This window comes from Dendropsophus ebraccatus, chromosome 1 (genome assembly GCF_027789765.1).
Source record: "Dendropsophus ebraccatus isolate aDenEbr1 chromosome 1, aDenEbr1.pat, whole genome shotgun sequence".
NCBI classification, from domain to species: Eukaryota; Metazoa; Chordata; class Amphibia; order Anura; family Hylidae; genus Dendropsophus; species Dendropsophus ebraccatus.
This window is the reverse complement of record NC_091454.1, coordinates 159558946-159571308: the sequence shown is the minus strand read 5'-3', so window position 1 is coordinate 159571308 and position 12363 is coordinate 159558946. Positions and strand designations below refer to the sequence as shown.

General features: G+C 41.2%; 1 long non-coding RNA gene across 1 annotated transcript; it reads right to left on the bottom strand.

The window, feature by feature from the left end:
* Positions 1–1030: 1030 nt before the first annotated feature.
* LOC138800804 (uncharacterized) lies at positions 1031–12089 on the bottom strand. Its single transcript, XR_011364526.1, has 3 exons — positions 12066–12089; positions 1345–1510; positions 1031–1217 (listed from the first exon to the last, which is right to left on the bottom strand). It is a non-coding gene; the product is annotated as an uncharacterized lncRNA (long non-coding RNA).
* Between the last annotated feature and the right edge of the window lie 274 nt (positions 12090–12363).

Sequence of the window (12363 nt, the reverse complement as noted above, 5' to 3'; positions counted from 1 at the left end):
GAGGTTTTCTATGAGGCTTTACTATTGCTCTGGACAGTTCCTATCATGGACAGCGGGGGAAGCAGAGAGCACTGTGTAAGACTGGAAAGAATAGATCACCTACTGCAGGGTATACAGCAGCTGATAAGTACTGGAAGGGTTGAGATAGAAGTCATGTACAAATCTGTATAACCTGACATTTTTTATCTGGATTACCCCTTTAAACAAAAATACCCCTATACTAGAATTTATATTAATAATGTAAAGGTTTAAAAAAAAATAAAAAAATTCTTGTCTTTGAGGCTTGGTTCACACTACGTATATTTGAGGCTGTATATTTCAGGCCTCATAGCAACCAAAACAAGGAGTGGATTGAAAACACAGAAAGGATCTGATCACACAATGTTGAAACTGAGTGGATGGCCGTCATATAACGGTAAATAACGGCCATTATTTCAATATAACAGCCGTTGTTTTAAAATAACAGCAAATATTTGCCATTAAATGACGGCCATCCACTCAATTACAACATTATGTGAACAGAGCCTTTCTGTGTTTTCAATCCACTTTTGGTTGCTATGAGGATCTGACTTGAGGACCAAATACAGCCTCAAATATACGTAATGTGAACATAGCCTTACATTGCTTTGGGTGTTCTAATGGAGCACAATAGTGCTGTCTCTGACTTACTATGCTCTATATATTCACATCTTAGTTTTGTTTCATCTTCCTTTCAGCACTTTTCTCAAAACAATGGGGAAAAAAATCGTAAAAACTTTCTGCGGTGGTTATCGATTCACTTATGAGAAGCATAAAGCTTTGAAAACATCCTGCCATTCTTATCATGCCTTTCAACTCTAGTAAAAGATAAAAATAAAATGATGAGAATTATCTGGTGTAATTTAGGGAAAAAACAGATTGTATTTATCAAATGTGCTTCCAAAAGCATCTTGGCGTTTTCTGCCAGCGTATGAATAACACATAATGGAAATAGTCTGATTCTAAGAAAAAGACGTTATTGTTGTGATATCATCAAAACACTGTCTAAGAAAGAGAAAAGTAACGACAGACGCTGCAATCTCTCATGAAGCATGCCCAGAAGATCACCCAGTATTCTTTAATGGCACCTTAGTGCACTTTACAGGAAGTGTGTAGGCCGATCACTTATTTCGGTTTTCATGCTGTAGTGGGTGTTTGACTCATTTCATTTCAATGCCTTTCTTCATGAGTGTGTAGATCTGTTGTGGGAGGAGTGGAATAGAATACATACAGATGATTAAGTAGGAGGCATCTCCTACAACCAACTTCTTTTCCTTCTGGTTATTGATCCTACACAACAGTCATCATCACATCTACGCCACTTACTTTGTATGACTAAGTCTTCGTGATGTTTGCAGAACATGATCTGTTTACATGACAAAAAAAAAAAACAGTGTACATATCATGAGCGTCTTGTTATATCCCTCAGGAAACTTATGGCAGGTCTTATAACAACAGAGCTTGCATACAGTGAGGTAGTCACAGATCAGAGCTGAGAGGGGGAAACAAAATCAGAAAGAACAGAATGAGTGGATAGAAAGACAGACTGACCAAAAGATACTGTATCAAATATATAGAGAGATAGTAGAAGTCGTTCTACAGGATTGCCTTGTATGGAAATGACTCCTAACTATAATGTTCTTGATTCCTGCATAGTGAACGCTGTAAGCAAAAAAAATACATAAATAAAATACCAATGCCAGCACCATTGGCAGTTCACTGTACCAAAAATGCACTCACCACCACCCAGGACTCACCTAATCCCCTCGTGGACCTCCAAGGCCAGCGCTGCAGGCATACTGGTCCATGGCTCTCACATCCTCTGCATTTCCCGCTGCATGCAGCCCCACAAACTTGACGCATGTCCCGCAGCATATCTGACCCACGTCCCGCTTGCACTCTTGGTCCTGGGATAAGTATTTCGGGGAGGTCCAGAGAGGATGTCTTATTTCTCTTCCCTTGGCTGGGGGGAGAGAAATAAAACATCCCCTGGAAATAAGACATAGTGCCTTATTTTCGGGGAAACATGGTAGACTCTGCTCCCTGGCAGGCTCGGACTGGCCCACAGGGGAGCAGGGGAATCCCCCAATGGGCCCTACCCTCTGGTGGGCCCCTAAACAGGAGGTGGGCCTCCATGTTTAGCAGCTCCAGGATGACATATAATCCACCAACACTGCTGCACATGGCTTTCATCTGTTGGAGTTATACAAAAAAATATTATTATTATTATTATTATTATTATTATTATTATTACTACTTACTGCTTCTATCTAGTAACCTGGGTTTTCATCATATTATATACAGACAGGGAGTGACAAGCAGCAGCATGTAGTGTGCAGATTTAGCGCAGACCCTCTCCTCTCCCCTGCTCTATGTGCTATGGGCAGTCGGGACACAGAAGGAGAGGAGGGAGAGGGGCTGCAGGCTGAACAGTGTGGCCCTGGGGCTGAAAATCTGGCAGCATGTGAGCTGTACCTGGTGCTTTCCTGTACCAGAGGAAAATATGTGTGTGTGGACATGTAAGTGTATTATCTATGTGTATATGTAATGTGCATTTGTAGAGGTGTAGATGTATGTAGTGTGTGTGTGTGTGTGTGTGTGTGTGTGTGTGTGTGTGTGTGTATATACACTATGTATACATATAGGTAATTTTTTTTATATTTGTGTATGGTGTGTGTACTATGTATGGAGATAGGTAATAGGTATAGGTGCATTTCTTTATATTTATGTATTGTGCATATTTGTATATAATATGTATGTACATGTTATGTGCACTCACTTGTAACTCCCCCTCCACACCTAAACCTGCTGAGGACTCAGCTTCTGGGTGTCAATTAAGCAGGGAGGGAGGAGAGAGGAGACTTTCTAGCTTGTAGCTAGAAGTCATTTCAGTCATTTCCGACCGGGTTCCGTGTAGGTCACAGCCCCAGCTCATTTAGCTGCAATGTCACATACTCGGCTGATGGATTGCAGCTCAGCCAGTCAGTGACTACACTGGTGTCCATCCCCAGTCAGTGATTGGCTGAGCGGGTGATCCACCAGCCAAATATGTGACACTGCAGCTGGAGGAGCTGCAGGAGGCCGGTAGCTATTGGATATCATTAAGGAAGGGCTACCCTATAGACAGGAGTGCAGTTGTTTCTGGGAGAAGGCTATGTTCACACAATGCGTATATCTGTTGAGTTTTAACATGAATTTTGATTGGCTAACTTATTGAGAGACTTTACCAACCAAATTGCATCATAAATATACAGGTAGGGATCTCCTCCTTGTCTATTCATTTCAACAGCTTTAATAATAATATGCTTTGACCGCCCTTTCCACATACAAGTACATCAGATTGTCAGCAGTCTCCTTCATGTTAACAAATCTGCTGTATATAACCATATACCAGTGGATTCTAAACTGAGTGACAGGAAATGCTGGGAATTGTAGTGTATATAAATGTCTGTGAACCACAAGTGTCCCTCCAAAAAGTTGGCCGGTATGGAGGAAGGGCTGACTGCAAAGCATTATGGGGAAGCTTGATGTCATGTGTTTTCAGTCATCATCATCAACATAAGCTTCACAGCAATGGAGCAGCTTTATCAACCTGCCAGAGACAAAACAGTCTGATTCGGCTACAGCAACCAATCACAGCTCACCTTTGATATCATAACAAGCTCTTATAAAATTAAAGCTGAGCTCTGATTGGTTGCTATGGGCAAGTTAGACTGCCTAAGTTGCGCATGGCAACCAAGTTCAGTTTTACCAGAGTAATTTAAGAAATGAAAGCTGAGCTGTGATTGGTTGCTATGGGCCACTTACAACCATATTATTTAGTGTTCTTAGTGTGGCCTAACCATAAGCTGCTTGCTTGGTGACAAGTTTGTTTAGTGACCTCTGCAGTAAAGGAAATCTCCAGTCATTAATGGGTTAATACTTCAGATGTGTTTACCTGCAGTAACCATGGCAACCGTGCACTGTGATGACAAGCGCTGATGTCATAAAGAAGGTTCCATAAAGCAATGCACCGCGCCCTGATCAGTGCCATCTTGGATGTGCCAGAGGACCTTGTGCTTGACTACTTTACTGCCTCCTACCCTTGATGTAATTTGGAGGTTCTAGCAGGGGAAAAGGGGTGGTCTGCTTTAGACTACCCCTTCATTGAGTCTCCACCATCTTGAGAAGTGGACCTGGATCTGTGAGGGAGAAGAGATACATCTGCCTAGCCATCAGTAAGGTGACAGATATTGCAGGCAAATTTCTCCCATCCAGTTTATCATATTTATAGTATGGTATTACCCTCTAAGCCCAGGGGAGGGGCAACTCTTCAGCCACGGCTCCCTCAAGGTTTCCCCCACAGGGGTTTTTTCCTCGCCTGAGTGCTGGAGGGTGACTCTTCATGAGTTGGGGGGTCTGCCATTTTCAGTGTCATGTAATTTTAAATAAAATTGGGCCCCTTTGACACCTGATTACAATGTGTTGTGCCTTTATTTTGTGTTATTTGGTTTAACTTATTATGCTTGGGAGTTGGGGGGGGGGGGGTCCATTACATATTGCAGAGTCATAAAGCTGGACATCTGCCTGCTACACAGACCTATCACCTGCACAATGAGCGCAAGTAGGATGGAGCACTGGAGAAAACATGCATCACAAGGTTTATATCTACATCTGCAAGGTTTGTCAAAAGTTATTTTTTTTAAGTGACAAAGCCTATCATAGCAGCATGGACACCACCATGAATATACATCATATATATGTTCCAGGCAAATGATAAAATCTGGGATTTCATCAAATTCTTAAGAATTTGATGTATGTATTGTGCATGTGTGTGTATATTATGTATGCATATAGGTAATGTGCATTTCTTTATATCTGTGTATGATGTGTGTATATATTGTGCATATTTGTATGTATGATGTGTGTACACGTTATGTTCACTAATTTGTGACTCTCCCTCCCATACCTAAACCTGCTGGAGACTCAGCGTCCAAGTGTCAATTGAGCAGGGAGAAGCCTTTTTGACTCTTTGTGCTTCCATAGCATAGAAAATGCTTTTATTCTCTGGTACAAACAAGTATATTTAAGGTACCAGGTGTTTTTTTGACCGCAGCATCTAAGAGCATCTAACAGTGCCAGCAGTTTGGAACATGAGTTACAGCTGACAGATTCCCTAAAGGAGAAGTGTTGTGAAACTAACAAATGATAGGTAGGTAGGGGGGTGCGTGAAGATAATAAAGAAAGTATACTTACCAGTCCCTGTGCTCCGTAGTGCTGCTCTCGGGTCTCTCTTACAGATGCCAAAAGTAATTTTCGCATGGGTTCGGTGTATGTCCCTGGCTCCTCCAGCTGCAATGTCACAGAGCGGCTGATGGATTGGAGTTGGAGTGGGCGATCCATCGGCCAAGTATGTGAAGTTGCAGCTGGAGGAGCTGCAGGAGGCCGGGTCTGTCAGATATCGTTAAGGGAGTGCCACGAGGGCATGGGGACAGGTAAGCATACGCACCCCCCTGCCTGTCTGAGATTTGTTAGTTTTATTACACTTCTACTTTCAAGAAAATTAAGTGCCATGTTATGCTGTTTGCATAGAGTGACTGACAAGTTGCTAGTAGTGAGCTAGCATCGCTGGTCACACACACAGCTCTCTGCAAAGTCACTACAGTAATGTGAAAGGTTTCACGCTGGTTGTATCTGGTATAGGTAGGATGGGCCCCTAGAATTAAATTCTCTGGTGGGCCCAAGGAGCCCCAGTCTGTTACTGCTCCCTGGTGTGGCCTAGAGCCAAAGCATACATCATGGGATACATTTACATAAATTTTCTTACTAAAACAGTCTACTATTCTAAACATAAATAAACTAAGATTATATTTGTCTCCCCTTGGTACCTGATAAGCTTATCCAGAGTATAATCACAGTCACTGTATAGTTTGGTTACGTACATACCTTTCTTATTAGATGGTCCTGTGCATACCTTTTAAGTCTGTGTGGTGATAGCACTGACACATCTGTTTCCATATGTGGCCTGAGTAGTAGCGTTTCGGGAGCTCTCCTTTTTAGGTACTTTGATACAGGTCAGAGGTAGAGCATTGAATCTTTGCTCTGGGGTATAAAAGCCTTGCTATGACTGGAGTTCTGGTGACTGGTGCACATTTACAGTATCTATTATTTAAGATAAAGCCTACATAGAAAGATGCGGAATTCTACTGCAACCCAGCAATGATGTGTCCTATATTCCTAAGCATAAATAGATTCCTAGGGTCCTTCTAGGCAAAGCAATTTTAAGCGATAAACAATTAACGATATTAACAATAAATGAGCTGAAATCATTCACCATAACACACAGAACGATAGTCGTTAGTTACGATAGTTACTAGGATCGTTACTATGATCGTTTACTCCTTGTGATCCCAGCAACGGACGATTAACAATGGTTTAAGGGTCAGCTTAAAAGATTTAATCAATGACAAACAAACAATTTTTCGATCGCTGCCTGCATATACACAGAATCATTATCGTTTAAATTTAAACAATATAACGATTTTCCACAGGGTAAACATCCAGTGTAATAGGTCCCTTACCTGTGTAAAGACTACACCTCCCAAAATCATCAGAGCAAGCTCTGTGAATATGTACTGAAAGATTTGAGATCAGAGTTGTCAGAACTGTGGCCACTGCTGTGCCAAACAAACCTGCTAAGTATAGTATTTGCTACTTTTTAAAAACACTTTTGGGGACATTTACAGACCGGCGTACGAGTGTTAAATTAGGCCCCATCCCCTTTTTTTCCCAGACATATTTACTAAGAGGAGCACATCTCTTATTGAATTTGGCCTGACCTACGCCTACCATACGGCGAGCGCAGAAATCTACAACCCAGGCAGAGCGTGTGGTTGGTGTAAGCCCAACAGGATGTGGGCAGATGATGGGGGCTATCATCCCTGAGGGTCACAGTAGAAGGATTACCTTCAATGCTTTGATCACAATTCCTCTTCAATCAGTCTAAAGATGCAGTTCCTAGTTGTGGGGTGCAGATCTTAAAAATGTATGCAATAGGAAAGCTGCAGGAATATGTAAAATGATGGCTGTATCCTTGTCCAGTGCTGTGTGGTCCTTGACTACATCTTCCACTCACAGACTGATCCTTATCCCCATAGAAAGACATACTTCTGTCTTCAACACTCCAGCTCCTGTACACTGACCTCCATTTGAAAGGAGACTGGGCTAAACCAGAATATTCATACAGTTTTAGTGGTGGAGAATCCTTTCTCAGCAGTGGATTGCTTGAATACAAATGCAAAGACATATAATAATAGCATAAACCTTTTTATAGTATAAAACACTGTCAAATATAAAGCTATGTAAAATTCCCAACTTACTTTTCTTTTGCCTCTGTGGGACAATATATCGCTAAGTGTAATCTCAGATTTACTATACCTTAAGCCAAACATTGTCATAAGTTATACTAGAAATCTGCTACAGATTGAAGCTGGTGCAGATATCAAAAAGGTGTATAGGCAACAAAGAGCACCAAATAAGCAACTTACCCCTCCTAATAAATGTCATTTATCTTGTTTCAGCGCACTTTCCCTTTAGACCAGCACATGAATTTCTCATCATAATAAATTCCCCCGGGTCTATTTAAAACATACTGCACAGGCAGCCTGATTACCCACACCAGATGAAATACAAATGTGTTGCATGTCACATAGACTAATATACTATCCACTATTGTATATGCACATTTGGCAGATTGATGAATTGAAAGAATATTTTCATAACATGATTTCTAGATCCCTGAGGTGCACCATTTATATACATCAACGTAGGGCTGGACTAGGGTAGATTGCACTCTGTGCGAAATTTGCTTTCTGCAATTTTACCAACATACATTGATTACATATTGTCTCCAGATTGCTACTAAATGAAACAGAAAGATATTACCAATGATACCACTACATAATACAGAAACAATACTTCCACACCATGACCACTGTGACTACCACTACAGACCCTGCAGTGGTACAGTGCAGTTACATCCAGTGACTCACAGGGGGCATCTTCTCAGATAACTTTTCCCTTCATCCAGCTCGGGACATCTTGAATACTTCTCCTGGCCATGAATCTGCCAGAGGAACATTTTAGGGTCCTTGCTCCAGCACTTATTGTAATAAGGTCCCTTTTGCCCCTATATAGTAGTTAGGCTCCTCTGTGTCCCCATATAGTTTTCAGCCCCTCTTGTGTCCCCACATAATAGCTCAGTGAAGTCCCCATATAGTGTGCAGCCCCTATGTTCCTTGGCCCTTCTGTGCAGCACCTATGTAGTAAAAGCCCCTGTCTGCCGCCCCTTTGTTGTATAGGCCCCTGTGCAGTCCCAACATAGTACATGCCCCTGTGTGTGGCCCCAATGTAGTGTAAGCCTCTGTATGCAGCCTTAACGTAGAATATCCAACACCCCCCCTTGCAGCCACTGTGTAATATAGAATAGAATAGGTCCCCTATGTAGTATAGGTCCCTCTGCAGCCTCTGCATAGTATATGTCCTCTATGTAGTATATGCACCTCTGTTGCCTTTGTATAGTATAGGTACCCTATGTAGTATAGGCCCCTCTGTTGTCTCTGTATAATATAGGTCCCCTATGTAATATGAGACCCTCTGCTGCCTTTATATATTATAGGCCCCCTATTTAATATAGGCTTCTCTCACCTTTTCTCTGCAGCTCTGCAAGAATATTTAAAAAATGTATTTATGGTTGTCACAAAAAGGCTCCTGATATTTTATTATTTTTAGCATTTTAAATGCACCATATAACATACAACCATACACCATACAGAATGAAGGTAATAAAATCTCTTCTGAATAAGAGGCTGAAATTTTGACATGAGCTCATAAGAACTGACATCTTAAAATATTGTGATTAAATATTATTTTAGAAAGCTGCCATTTTTAAGGTTATAACTCATGATAGAATAGACTAACATTGCCCAGTCAAAGTGGACCTGAATGTGTTACTGATACACCATCTTTAAAATAACTGTTCACATGATAGTCTTGTACTTGTGCTATGAATCTTTAGACATGGAACTTGTCTGAACCCTCTGCCACAAATAACTCAACCCACTTTGGCTGCTTATTTTGCAATGGAATAAAACTTACATTGCAACAACTGGACACTTCTAGCCCAAATGGGAAAAAACACAAATAATCTTTGTCTCACTTTTTCTCAAATCACAGTATAAGTTATAATATAAGACTAGACTGAACTACAAGGGACATATAGTATAGTAGATTAAGTGCAGTAAAGTCAGCAACAGACTTTACTGCAAAAACTTTCTAAAACCAAACTGATTAGGTTGTTTCCACAAGCACAACTCAGATAAATTGGACATTGGAAGAAGTTTCTGCAAAGTATTTGCCGTGTGTGAACATTTGTGCAAACTTGTAGTGATATGATATATATTTCTACTTTTTACACTTTGTAAAAGGACATGATTAAAATAATTCTGCTCTAAAGGAGAAACCAAGTCTATTTTATGGATGAGTTTACTTTGCAGAGAAACCTCTTTGCTATAGACAGTTCCTGGCACAGACAGAGGTGGCAGCAGAGAGCACTGCGTTCACTAGGAACTACACATCTTCCTACAGTAACTGCAGTAATTACAGTACTGCAAGTCTTCATTTTTTTTATTTAAAAATCTTTTTAACTTTCTGATTTCTAACGTATATTTTTGGAAACAGTAGTACAGGCTTTATTACACTATATTTACATTGTTCAGTGACATTTTTATGGTGATTGGTTCCCTTTAAGACACCTCAGCAGACTGTCAGACAACTATATTGGTCTTTGTAAGTGATCTACATGGTAGCATTTTTCGATTGCACATCCTATCATTCTCCATCTTCAATCGACATAGGCTAAGGGCACTATTACACAGAATCAGGACAATTTGGACCTATTATCGCTTTGTGTAATAGAAAAGAACGATCAGCCAATGAAATGATGTTCGGACTAGACCTAAAATCATCAGGCGTTGGTCACAATATTAATGTGTGGCCGATAGGCCACTCAACCAATCACTGTCTGAAACAGTACAGTGGCCGGTGATTGGTTGAGCGACCTGTCAGTGCAGAGACCGGAACAGAAGGCAGAGCTGCAGCTGCAGAGACCGTGGAAAGCCAGAAGACATCGGGGAACGTGGTAAGGTAAGTAAATACTTTATTATTTTACACTAAAGGCAAGAGCTGCATGGACATTGATACTATGTCCATACAGCCCTTGCTGCCTGATAGTTGGCCTGTGTAACTGCTCAGTAAATGAGCACCGATCTAGCAGATTTACTCATTTACACTTTATGATCAGGCTGTGTAATAGGACCCTAACACATGATACCAGGTCATCTTCTTATTGTTTTGGCAACATCTTTCATTAGTTGCCTGCTTCAAGAAACTGATCAGCCAATCAGTATATAGCCATACTCTAACAGATAAATTGCTGGTGAAAGACAAAAAGAACAAGTGCAGTGACTGGGATGAGAATTTACAGCTCGGTGCCACACATTTTCGTACAGTGTACATAGGGTCAGGGCTATGGGAAAATGTGAGATGTTTTTTCTCAGTTGATTCCAGTAATAAAGGTCATGTATATTTCATATGAAAATGTCTGGTGCCAGACCTTATAGTCATAAGTGAAAGCATTTCCATTTCATCACATGAACCCACGCATCATTTGTAACAGCTGATATAGGGAGTATAACTGTAATGTACAGCCAGCTTATGTTCTAAGCAACATGGAAGCACTGTTTCCAAATAGCGTCATATTGTTGCTCTGGCAAGATGATAGGTAGGTTGTCTGTCAATTCTGGAAGACCAATTTATTCATTTAATGTGTTACAGAATAAATAAATCTACTATCCTCACCTGCTGGAATACTTTTCTTCAGCTTTGCTCACTCACTGGTCATGTATATTAAAAACTGTGCAAAATATTTGCTAGAAGGGCGATCTATACTAAAGTGTGATATGTGGCCATCCTATTGTCTGCATAATGCCCTATAAACAATAGGGAGTACATCTGGTTAAAGAATCAATTAGGGTTGAAGTACTGTACCTGCAATATACAGAGAATGATGCATATATATTTTACAGTTGTTCATCTGCAGCCATATGCAGCATTGTCTGCATGTACGTGTATCACATTGTCTGCATGTACGTGTTTATGCATAGTGTATACATAAACACACACGCACATACGCATATATAAGAATCAACAAGGAAGGCTGGTTAGTTGTATCCTGTATGTATCAAAGCTATCAGCTGATCAAAGTCTACTAGTTTCTGCAATACCTGACAGCGTCCTACAGGATGAGAGTCATCCTCATGTCCAAACGACACACCTCTCAGTCATGGGATTGCAAGCAGGTAAAAAGATATGTCTAACATCCAGAAAATATAGAATAGATATGAACAACCAGTACAAGAATAAAAGCTGTAGTGATTAAAGGGGTAGTGCGGCGCTAAGAAATTATTCACAAAATAACACACATTACAAAGTTATACAACTTTGTAATGTATGTTATGTATGTGAATGGCCTCCTTCCCGTGTTTCCCGACCCCCGCCCGTGGACCCGGAAGTGTAGTGCAATATACATACCTGATACGCGTTGACCCCCGTCCGCCGTCTTCTGACAGTGAAGTAATCTTCGGGAGGCCGGCCGACCCGCTCCTGCTGTCCCTCATGCCGCCCCCCCCTCTGCCGCGTCATAACTATGCTCAGCCGCGATTGGCTGAGCACAGTTATGCTCAGCCAATCGTGGCTGAGCAGCTGATGATGCGGCACACGTCATCAGCTGCTCAGCCGCGATTGGCTGAACACATCATACCGTGGCATAGACATGAGGAAAATAAGGTTCCCAATTAACCCTTTAGTTACTACTTCTTCAGCCGTGCCAGATGGTCGAAAATACACAGTGACATCTGGTGGTTGGAGTGCGAACTACATATTTCGCCCCAGAGCGTACAAACACAATAGTACCGACCTACACATGCTGCATTAAAGCAATGGACACTCACTCTGGGACACTGCATCTGGAACCTGGAAATTAGACAACCAAAAGAAAGTTATGCACATTTGGGACATTTGTGGTACATTGACAGGATATTCTATAAACGTCTAGTAAATGTGCACTTATCTTAAGACAGAGGGACCACCCATTCTGATTTTAGCTTCTAATTCCTAACCCCACATGAGTACTCATTTACTAGGGGACTGATATATTTTAATATAGTATTTAGCACCAACTTGTTTAGCTAAAAAGGCTGAATCTCTGGTGACCCGACGAAAGAAAGTGTATCCTCTGGCAACCTCATT